A 19481-nucleotide genomic window follows, 5' to 3' on the forward strand; every position below is an offset into this window, starting at 1 on the left:
GACCCTCTGAAGAGTAACTCATCCAGACCCATTCCCTACTAATGCACCTATCACTATGGGCAACTTAGCATGGCCAATTCACCTGACCTGTACATGTTTGTACTGTGGGAGGAAACTGGAGCACCCAGTGGAAACCCACGCAGACATAGAGTCATAGAGATGGACAGCAGGGAAACAGACACTTTGGTCCAACCCGTTCATACCGACCACATATCCCAACCCAATCTAGTCCCACCTGCCAGCACCCAGCCCATATCCCTCCAAACCCTTCCTATTCATATACCGATCCAAATGCCTCTTAAATGTTGCAATTGTACCAGCCTTCACCACATACTCTGGCAGCTCATTCCATACACGTACCACCCTCTGCGTGAAACAGTTGCCCCTTAGGTCTCTTTTATATCTTTCCCCTCTCACCCTAAACCTATGCCCTCTAGTTCTGGACTCCCTGACCCCAGGGAAAAGACTTTGCCTATTTATCCTATCCATGCCCCTCATGATTTTATAAACCTCTATAAGGTCACCCCTCAGCTTCCAACGCTCCAGGAAAAACAACCCCAGCCTGTTCAACCTCTCCCTATAGCTCAGATCCTCCAACCCTGGCAACATCCTTTTAAATCTTTTCTGAAGCCTTTCAAGTTTCACAACATTTTTCCAATAGGAAGGAGACCAGAATTGCAAGCAATATTCCAACAGTGGCCTAACCAATGTCCTGTACAGCCGCAACATGACCTCCCAACTCCTGTACTCAATACTCTGACCGATAAAGGAAAGCATATCAAACGCCGCCTTCACTATCCTATCTGCCTGCGACTCCACTTTCAAGGAGCTATGAATCTGCAGTCCAAGGTCTCTTTGTTCAGCAACACTCCCTAGGACCTTACCATTAAGTGTATAAGTCCTGCTAAGGTTTGCTTTCCCAAAATGCAGCACCTCGCATTTATCTGAAGTAAACTCCATCTGCCACTTCTCAACCCATTGGCCCATCTGATCAAGATCCTGTTGCAATCTGAGGTAACCCTCTTCGCTGTCCACTGCATCACCAATTTTGGTGTCATCTGCAAACTTACTAACTGTACCTCTTATGCTCGCATCCAAATCATTTATGTAAATGACAAAAAGTAGACATAGGGAGAATGTGCAAACTCCACACAGACGGTCACCTGAGGCTGGAATCTAACCCGGTCCCTGGCGCTGCGAGACAGCAGGGCTAACCACTGAGCCACCGTGCCACCGCCCCTGACTCAAGAGCTGGTGGCAATCATGCTGCAGCTATTTCCAGACCTCCCAACAGGATTAAATCTCATACTTCCGTCAGGATACCTGGTTCTTGCAGGAATTTCTCACCTCTGAGAGCTACTGGCCACTCGGCAGGTGCTGCAGCACATCCAGGAGGATCATTGTTCCAGCGCTGGAATACAGGCAGTTTGGATGGGCAGGCCCTCATGAGGGTAGAGGTTGATCAGTGTGAAGCAGGGAGTTGTCCTCTTGAAGGTGCGGCCCTTGCCATGTCGTTCATTGGGTCATAGTGCGTATGCAGGAGGGGCATCCTCTTCCAGCAGATGGGAGACAATCAAATGAAGCCTGGGGGACTTGTTTGCCCATGGGTTGGAACCCCCAACTGCTCCTGGTTGATCTCAGCACCTTTAAGTGGTTATTTAAGGGCCTCAGTTAGTCTCCAGGATTGAAAGCTGACCTTGGCCCTTCCTATATGAACTTCATTGAGGAGAAGCAGAAAAGCAACAAGCTATACATCTTGAAAATTTCTGTGCCATTATAACCCTAATCCCTCCCAAACTCAAATCTTCAAGTGTGTGATTTGTGCTGCCTCTCTGTACACACTGTCATTAATATAGACCAAGACATCTAAAATGGAAAAACCTTGAGTAAAAAATATCGCTTTATGGCTTGTGACAAGGAGATAGATGTGGGATAATGGGTTTTGCTTCACAATATATTTCACAGTGCAGTAAACAAAATAATTTCACAGCTTCAAGGCACCTTTAACATTCAAGATTAATTTGAAGTTTAGCTTCTGATTTTGCTGTATGCAGTTGAATATCCGTCATGCAATTGATGAGGGGATGAATACAGATAATTTTTTGTAAAGCATTTTGAACTTTACTTTTTATTTTACTGTGGGAGGTTTCATATGAATAGACCCTCGAGTCAGTACAGTATATGGAATAAGGTGAAAATAACTCACATTTTAGACATTAAAATGTTTATCTTTTGCTGAATTTTATTCTAAAACTCTATCACTCTTATTCGTACTTTATTTTGCATTAGATGTATGTTTATAAATGTATCGAGAAAATTTTCTAGTTATGGATGACATTGGTTCTTGGTTCTAAATTTTGATTATTCTTTATACTTTGCTTATAAGATCAATTGGAGTGTTGCATCCACTTCCGGGCACCACACCTATGAAATATATGAAGCCATTAGTAAAAGTGCAGAAAAGATTTGAGAGGATTGCTTCTGGGGATAACGAACTTCAGATACATAGAGTGGAGAAAATATAATAGAGGGAAAATTTGAAAGGAGCATTCAAAATCATGTAAGGTCTGGACGAGTAGATAAGAAAATGGATCAAAAATCAAATGGCACGAAGTTAAGGTCAACAGGAAAAAGAATCAACAGGGTCAGAAAATTTTTGTTTTAACAATGTAAAGACCATATAGAGTCATACAGCATGGAAACAGACCCTTTGGTCCAACTAGTCCATGCTGACCATATTCTCAAACTAAACTAGTCTCACTTGTGTGAGTTTGGCCCATATCCCTCCAAACCTTTTCTCGTCATGTACTTATCCAAATCTTTTTTAAAATGTTCTAACTGTACTTGCATTCACCACTTCCTGTGGCAGTTCATTCCATACATGAGCAACTCTTTTTTTAAAAAAAAAAGTTGTCCCTCATGTCCTTTTTAAACTTTTCTCCCCTCACCTTACAAATATGACTTATAGTTTTGAACTCCCCAATCCTTGGTAAAAAGCCCTTGCTATATTCACCTTATCTATGCCCCTCATGATTTTATAAACCTCATAAGGTCACCCCTCAATCTCCTACACTCCAGTGTAAAAGTCCCAGCATACCTAGCCTATTTTTATAACTCCCATCCTCCATTCCTGGCAACATCCTGGTAAGTCTTTTCTGGACCCCCTCCAAGTTAATGATACCCTTCCTATAGCAGGATGACCAGCATTGTACACAGTGCTCCAGAAGAGGCTGCACCAATGTCCTGTACAACCTTAATGTGACACCCAAATTCCTACATTCAGTGGTGTGAATTGTGAAATATTTCATACTTTGAGAATTGTTAACCATTTTGCTGATGAAGCACAATTTACTGCATTTTATGGAATACAAAGTTTCCATCAGCATGCCTGGGGTCAATCTGCCATGCACTGTTTTTATTTGTCTGTAATTTTGATTGTAGACTGAAGGGGGGAAAGGTCTGTTTTTAAAATGAAGGATTGTGCAAGGTATTGCTGCACTTTTTTAAAAATTTACAAAAGCTCATTTGAAGTGGCATTTACTCTGCTGCTTTGTTGAAGTCACAGGGGAGGTTAGTTGCAGATGGGTTAACATGGAGTCTGTGTAAAGTGAGATTTGATTGGCAACATGTAGCTGATAGGAATGTGGAATTGTGACCAGCTGTGATGACTAAGACTGTCTACCTGCCAGCAACTATGTGATTGGTTCCTGGGGAGCTAAACAGCTTGAGTGTGAACAATATTGCTAGAAACTATTAGACCTCCAGTATGAGAGGTCATGCATCTGTCAGCAGTAGAAAATACCTGAAGCCTAAAGTCCATTTACTTTCCTTTACTAACTGATGTAAGCTGTTGTTTTTAATCAAATAGTTAGAAACTTTATTATTTGTGAACCAGTCACTCTATACATCTAAGGAAGTGCAAAGTACCTGGAGCAGAGAACTTGAAGAGCAGCAAGTCCAGTGCTGACAAACAGTTAGATGATCTCAGTAAACCCTGTAGTTTGGGATCATTCCCAGCTTCCCAGCTTTTCCCTCCCTTAATACTAACATCTTTATGCCTGTTTCTGTCTGTCTGTCTGTATGTACTTTTGGAGAGTTTCATTAGGGGGTTGGAGTTTTAGCAAGTAGATTTACTCTTGTTCTTTTGCTCATTCAATTTTTCCTGCCTTCAGTGAAGTGCTGAAATGAGGAACTTCAAATGAATTTCACTTATGCCAATAGACTAGAATTTCACATTTTGCCTGAGGCATGTGAAGGTCCAGAATAGTTATTTTCTTAGCCTGTGGTGCAATTGAACCTTATGTCTGTGTGAGCCCAACTTCAAAACCGTGGTTTTGGCAAATTTACTTTTAGCCAGAATGACCAAATTAGCTGTTCATAACCAATCAAGCAGTTCATTCAAGTGGTGTGAATGTTTTACTTAGGCTTGGTTCAGAACGACTAAATCTCTAGACAATACCATTGTTTCAGTAGTTAAAAATCACACAACACCAGGTTATAGTCCAACAGGTTTAATTGGAAGCACACTAGTTTTCGGAGCGACGCTCCTACATCAGGTGATAGTCGAGGGCTCAATCGTAACATAGAATTTATAGCAAAAATTTGCAGTATGATGTAACTGAAATTATACATTGAAAAATTGATTGTTAAGCCTTTCATCTGTTGGAATACAGTGATAGTTTCACTTCTTTCATGTGTAAATCACAAAACTTTTTTTTCCCTAGTAGGTTGTTTCAGTAGGTTGGGTGGTTAATTGTTGAAAGTCCAGTGGTGAGATGTCATTCTAAGCAGCACGACTTTACATTTGTAACAACGGCAAGCCTTATAGAAATGTTTATATGGCTGTATAAGTCAATAGATTTTCCCAATAATTTATGAACAAATCAGTTTTTGGAATGAGTCGATGCAGTTCTCAAATCATGGAATGCAAGAATCCTACTAAGTAGTTATTGAAAAGTTGAAAATTATCAATTAAATGTGCAGTTTTAATAGTTGGGGTTCCTCCATCTGACATATACGGCAATCTGGCAAAATATAATTGTATCTTTAAGTAATCTTGGGCAGTTAAAATGACTTATTGTTAGGAAAACAGCAACTATTTCGTTGGAATTTCATGAGCTAATTATGAACATTTATTACGATACTAAGATGGAACTACCACCTGGTGAGCTATTGTTCTTTCATTATTTGGTATTTGAGGTGGTCTCCATTTCATTATTAATACTTGTCTTTAAATAATACCACAAGTGTTGTTTCCAATTCAGCATCGAAGCAGGATCTTTGATACAGTTTTCTTAATTCAGAATCCATTTGTTGCATTTTTATTAAAGAAAGTGGGCTTAACATGCTAACCTCATCCTCTTTATACTTGTTTCAATTTTTGAGAATTTTGAGAATGCTGCCTGAGAACCAAATTTTCAGATCCTCTCCATTTTACATGGATTCCTTCCCTTTCCATCTAATTGGTTGGATATGTGATCCAGTCACAAGTCAGCAAATAATCTAGGATGATCCTTCCTGTAGCATTTCACTTTTACGTTTGGTTGGTCAATCGCCAATATTTTTAAACCCAGCCAGGTTATTCCCCAAGATAAAATGAATTCCTTCCTTGCAGGTTTGGCGATTATGTATTTTTGCAGTTGCAGTTGACATTTTTAATAAAATACCTTCTCAGAATTGACCAAATCAAAGCTGATCCATCTATCTGTATTTTAAAATCCAAAACACAAATGGTAATATATGTTCTCCAACTTGTCAATCGCAACTGTAACTAAGGAATTGTTAAAGAGGGAAAGGCAGCCCTTTTGTCATTTCTTATTGTATTATACATGAAAGGTATTGCACTTTCTATAACATGAACAACTTCATGCATTTCAAACTGCATGACATTTGTGTGTTTGAAGACTGTAACTCTTGTTTACAAATGCCACTAGACGTAATTACTTCTTAGTTCATGCATCTGCCTGTCAAAGTTTGAGTGCCTCTTGATTAAAATGGTAATTCTCGTGCAGTGGTTTTGTATATTTAAAATTAAGTTTTGTGGAATTGTCAGATGACCACAGCAGCTATTTTAAGTCAGTAGTGACCTTTTTAATTAAAATACTTGTTTTTGTCCATGAAAGTCTCAGGTATTGAAATCAAATGAGGAAAGTTGAATATTGATTGTCCATTTTCATTACAATTGTAACAGTGTGATTTGATATTGGGCAAAATCAGAAACTGAGTTTTTATATCGTTGAAAATTTTTTTTTGATTTAGTTCAGTAACAGTTCAGCCTTTGCTACATCCCTCCCGTCTGTAGATTGTTTGTTTCCTGTCTAAGATTTTAGGAAAAGCATCTATTTCTTTTGACACTCAAAATTATTTACGAATAAGTTGGAGGGCATTCTAAGTATATGCCTCTACAATGTTACGTTAATACATCGTCATGCATCGTTAATACATCCTCCTTTCAGCTTTTCCCCTGTCTAGTCGATGCTTTGTAGCTGAAAAAAAAACCCCTTTTCTATTATTAATAGTTTCCATTTCACTGAGAAGCTTCAGTTCACATCCAACAACCTGCACAACTGTCACCACAGTAGTTGAGACAATCACCAACATTCTTAAATAACCAATAAAAGTCATGCCCTATCCCAATGTTAACATTCTTTTTGGAAAAAATCCAGGATTCTGATCTATACCTTCACCAAAATAAAGCAGTTTGTTTTCTTGTGCTCTACTCTAACTGTGTTACACAGTTGCATTGTAATCCATTAGTTTTTGAGGAATATTGTTGAGGGACTAACGAGTTAAAGCAATTCTGATGAAGGGCTCATGCCCGAAACATTGATTCTCCTGCTTCTCTGATATTGTCTGACCTGACGTGCTTTTCCACCACCACACTCTCAACTCTGATCGCCAGCAGTCCTCACTTTCTTAGAGTTAAAGCGTTACCCCTGCTCATCTTCATCAGTGGAAGTAAAATAATTTTTTAAGGATGCACCCTGTTTTGTAATTCGTGGCAAATTCATTTTAGTTTGAGAATTAACTGTTGTTAAGTACATAATTCTATCCAAAGGAAGGTTTTTTTTTTGCCTAAGGTTGAAAATTCAGAGATGGGGCTTCAAATGTTTGTGCACTCTGAATGTGACAACTGATAACTTATTACTTTGGTCTAATGGAGGTTAGGAGTCAACAATCTAAGGAAGCCACAAACAGACATCTGATGGCGTCCTGTGTGAGGATGATGAATAATCGCCTGAATTCAAAAGTAATATATTTGATGTTGCACTACTTTGTTGGGAATAAGTTGTTCACTTTCAAGAAAACTATGATGTTGTATACTAATAATTCCTCTGTCAAAGGTGGAGCATGCTCTGTTCTCTACTTGATTTGACCTTAATTTGTTTTCCTTAATCTGTAATTTAAGAGCTTCTAAAATAGTTACCTGTACACTTTTTGTATAATGAGCCATTAACTCTGGCATCAGAAATTTAAAAACTGTCTGTGCAGCCCTTTCAAGCTAAGTGCTGTTTAAATTAACACACCTAATTTTGCAGTTAGCAATGAAACACTAGTGCTTACCATCAACCACAAATTGAGATATGAACATATCAAGTGCAGTAATGGTTGTGAAAGTTTTACATGCAAGGAAAGCATATTCCGAAGGGTGACTGTGTAGCATTATTTAAGGAAGATGAAAATGACAGAGCATCTGATATCATGAACCATGCTGATAGAATCTGCCAAAACTAAGCTGCTACATTGTCTGTTATCATAGATTCATGTTTTTAAAAGTTATCAGCCCAGCTATTCTGATCAGAGTTGCAATTTCTATTTTCTGCTACGTACCTCTCCTTGAATTTTGAATCCACCAGTAAAGGAAATCTCCATTATATCTGTGATGCTCACCTCCCTTTTCGTGGCAGTCAGTTTCCATTGTTCCATGATTTAAACAGCCAGCAGCATAGCCAGTCACTTGGATAGCTCCTGTGAAAGTTAAGTGTGGAGTTAATATTATAGGCTTTTTAGATTAGATTCCCTGCAGTAGGGAAACAGGCCCTATGGCCCAACAAGTCCACACTGACCCTCCGAAGAGTAACCCACCCAGACCCACTCCCCTACGTTTACCCCTGACTAAAACACCCAACACTATGGGCAATTTAGCATGACCAATTCACCTGACCTGCACATCTTTAGATTGTGGGAGGAAACCGGATTGAAGAAATGCGTGTCTTATGATGAAAACTGTGAGATTTATATGTGCTGTTACACTTTCTTTTACAGTTTGGATTTTAAGCTACCAGTATAAGTCTTTTTTTTTGGGAAGGAGTTTAAAAATTAAATAAATAAAAACCAAAAGAACTGCAGATGCTGTAAATCAGGAGCAAAAACAGAAGTTGCTGGAAAAGCTCAGCTGGTCTGCCAGAATCTGTCCAGAAAGATCAGAGTTAAAGTTTCCAATCCAGTGACCCTTCCTCAGAACTGATGGTAGCTCGGGAAATGTTGGTTAATATGCAGTAGATAGGGTAGAGGGAGGGGCTAAAGAGTAAAATATGGGTGGCGATAGAGCCCAGAGAGAGAGAGAGAAGGACAGTTAGACAGACAAAGAAGTTGATAACAATTTGGCTAGGCGGGTGAATAATTGTTAATGGGGACTGTTAGTGACGAATAATAGGTAATGTGTAATGGCAAGCTACATGATAACAAGGCCTGGTGTGTGGGTAGAGGGCTAGGACATGAGAGCGCTTAGGCCTTAAAATTTTTGAACTCAATATTGAGTCTGGAGGGCTTCAGGGTCCCTAACTAAGCCTTTCTTTCTATAACCATGACCTTAAACAAATAAGTCACAGCAGATGACTGCAAGGCCTCCTTTACTGTTGATGAAAGCTTGTTAATGTGTAGCATGTGTGACTAGAGAAAGAAAACTTTAAGCAAATTGTTTAGTAGAATCCAGGATGAATACTTTTATTTAGTTCAAATGTTTTTGAATTCAATTTTAAGTGATCTGACTGGAGTCTCTTACAAAAAAACGTTTGTTCAGATCATTTAGGCAGTAAATTGCATCAGTCGAAGAGTATGGTCCTGGAAAAGCACAGCCGGTCAGGCAGCATCCGAGGAGCAGGAGAGTCGGTGTTTCAGGCATAAGCCCTTTGTCAGGAATGAGGCTTGTGGGCCATTGGGAACATGCTTCCTGTATTTACCCTATCTATTCCTGTTCGAATTTTATAGACTTCCAAGATGGCCCCTTGCATTCTTCCAACGGCAGCAAATATAATCCTAACTGATGCGGCCCCTCTTCATATGTCATTCCTCCCATCCCAGGAATCTGGTAAACATTGCTTGTACATCCTCCAAAGCCAGAATATCCTTCCTTCAATTAGGAGACCAAAATTGTACACAGTGCTTCAGATGTACAATCATCAAGGCCCTGTACAATTGCAGCAAGACGTCTCTGCTATTGTGCTTTAATCCTTTTCGAGTCATAGAGGTATACAGCACAAAAACACATCTTTTGGTTCAAGTCGTCCATGCCGATCAGATATCCTAAATAAATTTAATCCCATTTCCCAGTATTTGGTCTATATCCCTCTAAACCCATCCTATTCATGTACCCATCTAGATGCCTTTTAAATGTTGTAATTGTACCAGCTTCCATCACTTCCTCTGAAAGCTATGTCTATTTACACACCACTCTCTGCATGAAAAGGTTGTGTCTTAGGTTCCTTTTAAATCTTTCCCTTCTCATCTTAAACCTGTGTTGGATTCTCCCACCATGGGGAAAAAACCTTGTCAAATTACCCTATCCATGCCCCTCATGATTTTTTTAAACCTCTATAAGATCACCCCTTACTTCTACCACCCAGGTAAGATATAACCCCAATCTATTCAGCCTCTCTCTATAGCTCAAACGCTCCAACCCTGGCAACGTCCTTCCTATGGCAGGGAGACAAGAATTGAGTGCAGTATTCCAAAAGTGGCCTAACCAATGTCCTGTTCAGCCGCAACATGTCCTCCCAATGTTTATACTGTATGCACTGGCCAATAAAGGCAAGCATACCAAATGCCGCCTTCACTATCCTATCTACCTGTGACTCTACTTTCAAGAAACAATGAACTTGCGCTCCAAGGTCTCCTTATTCAGCAACACTCCCCAGGACCTTCCCATTAAGTGGATGAGTCCTGCCCTGATGTGCCTTTCCAAAACGTAGCACCTCACAATTATCAAAATTAAATTCCATCTGCCACTCCTAGGCCCGTTTGATCAAAATCCCATTGTACTCTAACCTTCTTAGCTGTCCATCACACCTCCAATTTTGATGTCATCTGCAAATTTACTAACTATACCTACTGTGTTCACATCCAAATCATTTATATAAATGGCGAAAAGCAGTGGACTCAGCACCACTGGTCACTGGCCTTCAGTCTGAAAACCAATTCTCCACAACCAACTTCTGTCTTCTACTTTTGGGCAAGTTCTGTATCCAAATAGCTAATTGTCTATCTGTTCTGTGTGATCTAACCTTGCTAACCAACCATGAGGAACCTTGTCAAATGCCCTACTGAAGTCCATATAGGTCATGCCCTCATCAATCCTTTTCGTTACTACTTTGAAAAACTGTCAAGTTAATGAGACACTATTTCCCACACACGAAGCCATGTTGACTATCCCTAATCAACTCTTGCCTTTCCAAATACGTGTAAATCCTGTCGCATAGAATTCCCTGCAACAACTTGTCCACCACTGATGTCAGCCTCACCGGTCTATAGTTCGCTGGCTTTTCCTTACCACATTTCTTAAATAATGATACTACGTTAGTTAACCTCCAGTCTTCCAGCACCTCATTTAGAGCTATTGATGATACAGGTATCTCAGCAGGGGGTACAGTAATCACTTCCATAGCTTCCGACAGAGTTCTAAGATACACCTGATCAAGTCTCCAGGGATTTATCCATCTTTGTGCGTTTTAAGCTGTCCAGCATCAGCACCACCATGACATGGGCATTTTTCAAGATGATGTTATTTATTTCCTCACATTCTTTATCTTCCATCTCCTTCTCCATGGTAAACATTGATGAAAAATACTTGTTTAAAATCTCTCCCATGTCCTGCTGTTCCCCTCGGAGGTGGCCTTGCTGATTGTTAAGGGACCTTATTCTCTCCCTAGTTACCCTTTTGCCCTTAATGTCTTTATAGAGTCCTTTTGAGTCTCCTTAACTCCATTTGCCAAAGCTATCTCATGTCCCCTTTTTGCCTTCCTAATTCCCCTCTTAAGATTCTTCTACTGCCTTTATACTCTTCTCGGGCTTCAGTCTATCTCTGCTGTTTGTATCTGACTTATGTTTCTTATTCTTAAGCAAAACCTCAATTTTTCCAATCATTCAGCATTCCCTACCAGACTTGCCCGTTACCCTGGTGGGAAATACTGTCCCTGGGCAGTCTCTCATTTTTGAAGGCTTCCCATTTTCTAGCCATCCCTTTACCTGCAAATCCCCCCCACTCCACCCTCCAATCAACTTTTGAAAGTTCTTGATTCATCCTGTCAAAATTGGGTACCTTCCAGTTTAGAACTTTAACTTTTAGATGTGGTCTATCCTTTTCCATCACTATATTTTAAAACCAATAACATTATGATCACTAATCAAAAGTGCTCTACCACTGATACCTCAGTCACCCTGCCCCGCCTTATTTCCCAAGAATAGGTCAAGGTTTACACCTTCTCTATATACTCTATATGTAAATCCATATATTGAATCAGAAAATTTTCTTGAACACAATTAATGAATTCCTCTTCATGCAAGCTGTTAACACTATGGCAGTCCCAGTCTATGTTTGGAAAGTTAAAACCCTCTTTCATAACCACCCTGTTATTCTTACAGTTAACTGAGATCTCCTTATGAATTTGGTTCTCTCTTTCCTGCTGACTGTTGGGGAGTCTTATAATACAATCCCAATAAGGTGATCATCCCTTTCTTATTCCTCAATTCCACCTACATAACTTTCTTTGACTTATTTCCAGGAATATCCTCCCCAAGTACAGCTGTAATGTTATCCCTATTCAAAAAGGTCAGTCCACCTCCTCTCTTGCCACTCTTTCTATCCGAGGCAAAAGTGAGGACTGCAGAAGCTGGAAACCAGAGTTTAGATCAGTGTGGTGCTGGAAAAGCACAGCAGGTCAGGCAGCATCAGAGGAGCAGGAAAATCAACGTTTTGGCAAAAGCCCATCATCAGGAATAGTCCCGATGAAGGGCTTTTGCCCGAAACATCGATTTTCTGTTCCTTGGATTCTGCCTCACCTGCTGTGCTTTTCCAGCGCCACTCTGATCTAAACCCTTTCTATCCTTCCTACCCTTCTGTCTATAACCTGGAACATTAAACTGCCAGTTTTGTCTATCCTTGAGCCACATCTCTGTAATTGCTATGATATGCCAGTCCCATGTTCCTAACCATGCCCTGAGTTCACCTGACGTATTTGTTAGGCCTGTTGCATTGAAATAAATGCAGTTTAATTTATCAGTCCTACTTTCTTTGATATGAAGTCCAACATACCATTTGCTTACTTCAACACCTGCTGCACCGGAGACCGGAGACCAGTGGAGTGCCACTAAGATCGGTACTGGGCCACTACTTTTCTTCATTTAGATAAATGATTTGGATGTGAGCATAAGAGGTATAGTTAGTCAGTTTGCAGATGACGCCAAAATTGGAGATGTAGTGGACAGCGAAGATGGTTATCTCTTACTAAAATGGGATCTTGATCAGATGGACCAATGGGCTGAGAAATGGCAGATGGAGTTTAATTTAAATAAATATGAGGTGCTGCATTTTTGGAAAGCAAATCTTAGCAGGACTTATACACTTAATGGTAAAGTCCTAGGCAGTGTTGCTGAACAGAGACCTTGGAGTGCAGATTCATAGTTCCTTGAAAGTGGAGTCGTGGTTAGATAGGATAGTGAAGAAGGTGTTTGGTGTGCTTTCCTTTATTGGTCAGTGTATTGAGTACAGGAGTTGGGGAGGTCAAGTTGCAGCTGTACAGGACATTGGTTAGGCCACTTGGAATATTGCGTGCAATTCTGGTCTCCTTCCTATCAGAAAGATGTTGTGAAACTTGAAAGAATTACAAGGATGCTGCCAAGGCTGGAGGATTTGAGTTAAAAGGAGAGGCTGAATAGGCTAGAACTGTTTTTCCTGGTGCGTCGGAGGCTGAGAGGTGACCTTATAGAGGTTTACAAAATCATGAGGGGAATGGATAGGATAAATAGAGCAAGGTCTTTTCCCTGGGGTGGGGGAGTTCAGAACTAGACAGCATAGGTATAGGGGGAGAGAGGAAAGATATAAAAGAGAGCCAAGGGGCAACTTTTCACTCAGAGGGTGATACATGTATGGAATGAGCTGCCAGAGGATGTGGTAGAGGCTGGTACAATTGCAACATTTAAAAGGCATCTGGGTAGATATATGAATAGGAAGGGTTTCAAGGGACATGGGCCAGGTGCTGGCAGGTGGGACTAGATTGGGTTGAGTTATTTGGTCGGCATGGACGAGTTGGACCGAAGGGTCTGTTTCCGTGCTGTACATCTCTATGACTCTATCTGCATGCTTGCTTTCAGCAAATGGTATGCAAAGACTCTCAGGAATTGTTGTACCTTCCCTTTTCCCAGCTTCCTCTCTCATTCTGTACCTCCCTTCCAATTTCAAAACCTCTACCACAAAAGCCTTCGGCACTGCATGGCAATTTTATTTATACTTTGGTCATCTGATCAAATTGTTACATTCTTGAAGTCACTGACATATATGTTATTAGAAGTTGTTTTCTGTTTCTTCTCTTCAACACTTAAATGTAATGTCAGTGAATCTGAAAAGCAATCATCTTTGTGTCTGGCATATGGCTAACAAACTTGACTAATTTGGTCAGTTTAGACCTATGAGGCGTTGTATTTTTGTATGAATTCTTTTGCATTTGAGGCTGGATCATACCACAGAATCATGTTTATTTTGTGTAACATTTGTCCATGTATGCACAAAAGAACTCTATTTCAAAGGCAAATTGTAATCAAAGTGCAAATTAAACAGTAAACATTGTCAAAGAAAACAATCTACAAGCTTCATTGATTATTTTGGACTCAGCTGTGTTCAACACTGAACAAATAAAGTCTGGACTTGAGTTTCTATAGCATTTTCCACAATCACTGGACATTACAATGTTGTGAACAGCCCACGAGTTCCTTCTGAACTGTAGTCGCAAGCAAAATGTAGAAATAAGGCAGCCAGTATGGACATGACTGTGCCACAGAAAAACAACTTGATAATGACTAGATAAGCTGCTTTTATGATGTTGGTTGGATGTTAAATATTACTTAGAACTGTCGGTTATAACCCTCTTACTCTTGTTTAAAGTAGTTCTATGGAATGTTTCAATTTTATGATACTAAAGCTGTATATGCTAAGTAACTTGGTTGACATGGATGAGTTGGACAAAGAGTCTGTTTCCATGCTATATGACTTTCTGACTCTATAATTCTAAGGGTGATCAAAAGCTTTGTGAAATGTAATGGTTGATGGAATGATAGGATATGGAAGTAATCTGGTTTTGTTACTATAGATTGTCATGTTTGATCATCTGAAGTTGCGTTAGATTGCTGGGGACAGATCAAGGAGAAATGACACAGAACATCAATGTGTTGGAGGTTTTGCTAGTGATTACTTCTCGCCTCAGGTTTAATAAATGGATTGGAGTCTACGGTAATAAAGATTGTTTGTATTCAGGGTTTGAAGAATTCAAGAGTCTTTGCTTAAAAGCAGAAAAGTGTTAAAGTTTGAGTTTTCATACAAGTAGTTTCAGCTTAAGCTTGCTTTTTCCACAAATCGTTCAACATGTGACGTTTACCACATGCCGTGTCTGAGATTAGGTGCCATAGGACTAACAACTATAATGTACCAGAGATTTCTCAAACTGATCAGCATGGTGTCCTATCTTTAAATATGTAAAATACCTAATTATTGGACCCATTATATTCAGCTTGAAGTGGATAGCTTTACTTGCCAAGATCATGCAAATTAAGAGTCTGCAAGAAACAAGTACAACATTCAAAGCAAAAATAAATTTAGTCCGAAGAGGATTCATTTATCTTCAAGATGCAGTATTTGACCCTGTATGAATCTCCTGAAAAACTTTGGATTAAATTCATTTTCTAAGCTTCCTGAGGCTTTGTTGTTTGAAAGTAACAGTTTCTGTGTTGACCTGTGGAAATGGTTAGAACTGGGCATGAGAACTGTCACCAGGAATTGATTAGTCTACCAATACACAGCAAGATTTATGCTACACAGGTGCATAAGGCCTGGGAGTGGAGAAGATTATGTGCCTTGTCAAACCTGTTCAATCATTCACTGGTGGCTTCCTTGGGCTTCAGCTTCACTTTCTCACTGACTCCCCACATCTGTTGATTCTCGTAATGACCAAAAATCCATCTACCCCATCCTTGCATATTTTCATGCACAATCTTAGGGTGTTGAATTCAACGGGTTCGTAATCCTCTGAAATGTTGACCCTAAGTGCCAAGCGGAATATCCTCCTTGGCCTTCTCGCGGGGTTCCTACCATAATAGGTTATTTCATGGAACAATCACAGGCTATGTGTTCTAGCTCCATAACTTTTGTGCCCAACCAGTTGTCTCTTCCACCAATCCATAGTCAACTCTTCTAATGCACCCTTTGCTTGGGTGTATTGTCAAAATATGGAAAAACCTCCAGATACATTGCAACAGCAAAATAATCCATTTAACCATCTTGGCAATTTAGTAAAACTCTGAAATGAGTCACTTCACCCACTCACTGAAATCCTTCTCATCACTGATCAGTTCAGGTTCTACCACAATTGCATGCCTTGAGACCTCATTTGTCTTGATGCAGATAAAAATGCAAGAGTTGAATGGCAGAAGAGGAAAAAGAGTAACTGCCTTTCACTGTGAGACAACAAAGCACCCAAGCAAACCTCAGGACGTGGAATCAAGGAGGACTTTAGCAACAGGAGTCCTACCAGATACAACAGAAAAATGGTTGGGTTTAAGTTCAGTTGTCAAAGTCCTCGACATAACTGCAACAGTTTTTCAGTTTGATCAGAGATGATAATGTGCATTTATTTTGAATGTGATCTCTCAGCTGGTAGGTTCTGTGGAGTTTTATGAATCTATGCTTCTTCGTGCCTGTCTCTGTTATTTAATGCAGATTTTCAAACTAATTCTCAAGTTCACTTAGGTGGAAGGCTCGTTCATATCTTCAAAATCCCATTGAGGTTTATTTGGAATTAATTTGCGTGGTGACATCGTGATGCCTGCACACAAAGTAGTTTTGGTAATTTTGAGGCCATAAGAACAGTTTATCTGTACAAAACAAGGCAGTTTACTTGATATGATTTATATTTTGTTCTTCACTTGATGCTGTTCAATTTTGCCTTATTGGTTTTGAGCTGTAAAATAATGTTTGCTTCATAATTTGTGTTCTACAGTTTCTTTTGCTTTTAACATTTTGGTCTGCAGCTTTGCTCTGGCTTTGATCCTGATTTTCAATATTGCAACCAAATGAAGGATGTTTAGTTGTGATGCAAAAGATGGTGTAGGAATGCTGCCTTGATGAAGGTGAAATTGACAGTTTCATTATACTGCAAAAATATGGATAAGAAATTCTGCTTGAGCTTCTGGAATGCTTGTTTATTGATACAGCAGAAAACAGTGATTCCATTGAGAGGAAGAAACATGGGCTAATTACTGCAGTGCAGGAGCTTGGGTTAGGCAGTGTGTGACTGTGAAATTACAGCCTGTGTCACATTTTAGCTAATACCTTCAAAAACCAAATGTTCTGACGAAAAGACAGTAGCTGTTTCGGTGCGTGAAGCTGCTATTCACTTAAAAATCAAAAATGGCAACATTGACATCCTGGGCAAAATCGAAGCAAGATTTTGGAGACAATTAATTTCAGTTAAATTTTAAAGATTTTGCAGCCAGCAGTGGTCACCATTTAGCATCCGTGTATGGAAATCTTCATATTTTGCTTCTGGCATAAACATGAATCAGAGAAATTAAGATTTAAGATGGCCATAAAATAAGTTTGATTTGTTCAGCTCTGTGTCTTATTACCTAACTTGCTCTTACTTATAAGTTGTAGCTTTGAAGTGATTTGTGTGCAATATCATTTTTTATAATTTCTGTGACATTCATTGCTTTTGCTGTCATATAATTCAACTTTTGGTTCAAAATCTTAGGTTCTATAAATGTAATTTGCATTTGCCTTGTATGCGTGTTTTTAATTTTGTACGCTAGTCACTATTCCTGATTTACAGTAGGCAGTATACTTCATTTATTTTTCTGCCACCGAGTAGTAAAACCATATATTGTGCGTATTATAATTAATTAATTTTGGTCTCTACTCGTCCTTACTTTTTTGTTCTGATTAATGACTTAATTCGAAAATGCATTTTCTAAAATGAAGTAGTTGTTTATATGAGAAGATGGTAGCATGGCTATTATGTCACTGGACTAGGACTTCAGATGCCTACAAAGAGGGAACACAGATTCAAATCCCACCAATTTGCTAGTGGAATTCAATTAATAAATCTGGAATTGCAAAATGGCCATTAGTAATGGTAACTATGATGCTGTAATTGATTGTTGTGATCACATATGATTCACTAATGTCCTTTAGGGAAGGAGATCCACCATTCTTCAAATGTCTGACTTACATTGATTGATTGAAGGCCCACAGCAGTGTGGCTGACTGTTTAAAAATATTTTTGAGATGTGGGTGTCACTGACAAGACCAGCATTTGTTATCCTTCCACAGGTAGAGAAGTGTTGATCATATTACTATAGGACTGGAGTTACCTGGAGGCCAGACCATTGCTGGTCACCATCACTGAAGCAAGCTTTATATTCTAAATTTATTAGTTGAATGTTCAATTCTACCACCTTCCATGATGGAATTCATACTTGTGTCCCTAGAGCATTAGCTTAGGCCTCTGGATTGCTTGCCCACTTTCATTGCCACAATGCCACCACCTTCCCCCACTGCTGTCTGAAATTTACCTAATTAGCCAATAGATGGGGAAAAACCCACATCCAAATAGGAAAATTCTAAATCGTTATCGACTTGTGCATTTTTAAAATTTTATCTTTGGGTGTCTTGACTGGGCCAGCGTTTGTTGACCATCTCTAATTGCTCCTTGAACTAAGTGGGTTGTAGTGCCATTTCATAGGGCAGTTAAGTGTCTGCTGCAGGGGGCATATTTTTAAGGTGAGAGGAGGAAGATTTAAAAGGGGCCTGAGGGGCAACTTTTTCACAGAGCTGGTTCGTATGTGGAATGAATTGCCAGAGGAAGTAATAGATGCAGGTGTAGTTACAACATTTTAAAGTCATTGAGCTGGGTGCGTTCATAGGAAACATTGAGAGGGATTTGGGCCAAACAAGGGCAAGTGGAACTAGTTTAACTTGGGAACTTGGTCTGCATGGACAAATTGGTCTGAAGGGTCTGTTTCTGGATGATTCTGTGATTTTACATGTCGGACTAGGTACGGAAGAAAACAATCGGAGCAAAAATGAAAGATACTGGCAGATCAAATTACATATAATACTGAAATATTGTGTATGTATGGCAAGAGGATAACCAGCGAAAGAGTATTGGGAACCACTGAGGCAATTTCTATGCGTCTGTGGAGCCGGAGGACATTTGTTGGTTGTAATATGACTAATGCATATCTGTCTTCACTTAAGATAAAGTAGATCTAGGTAGAATTTGGGAAGAGGGACTGTGATGTTCTTGAGCAGCTTGATAGAGGGAGTAAGGAGGTTGTGGCAGGCTTAAGAGTGGACAAATCCTTAGGCTCGGATAAGTTGCATCCCAGGTTGCTTTCATGGGAGACCAGGGAGGAAATTACAGTGTCTCTGACCCAATTTTTTAATTCTTCTCTGGCTACAGGAGAGATGCCGGCAGACTGGAGGACAGCTAATATAATTCCAGTTCTCAAGAAGGGTGATAGAGATAAACTAGTGAATCACAGTCCAGTGAGACTCTTACGAGGAATAGGGAAACTTTGGAAAAAATTCTGGAGGAGAGAATTAATCTCCAATTGGAGAGAAAAGGTTTGATCATAGCATGATTTTGTTAGAGGAAGTCATATCTAACAAATTTGATTGAATTTTACAAGTAGGTGACCAGGCTAGTGCAGCTAATGTAGTTCATAAGAATTTTAGCAAAGCCATTGACAAGGTCTCACATGGGTGACTGAAGGTCATCTCGGGTAAAAGTACAAGGGATCCATGGTAACTTGGCACGTTTGATCCAAAATTGCTTTCTTGAGAAAAGCCAGAGGTGGTGGAAGAAAGTTGTGTGTGTAACCAGAGGCCAGTGTGCAGTGATGTACCACTGGGGTCAATACTGACTCCCTTATTGTTCGTGGCATATATAAATAATTTATAGATGAGAACGAGAATGAAAATTTGCAGATGACACAAA

General features: G+C 39.6%; 1 protein-coding gene across 2 annotated transcripts in view; it reads left to right on the forward strand.

Moving 5' to 3' along the window:
- The window catches only part of nudcd1 (NudC domain containing 1), a 130312-nt gene that overhangs the window by 80494 nt on the left and 30337 nt on the right, over positions 1 to 19481 (forward strand). The window lies entirely within an intron of this gene.

Source organism: Hemiscyllium ocellatum, chromosome 4, assembly GCF_020745735.1.
Source record: "Hemiscyllium ocellatum isolate sHemOce1 chromosome 4, sHemOce1.pat.X.cur, whole genome shotgun sequence".
Classification (NCBI taxonomy): domain Eukaryota; kingdom Metazoa; phylum Chordata; class Chondrichthyes; order Orectolobiformes; family Hemiscylliidae; genus Hemiscyllium; species Hemiscyllium ocellatum.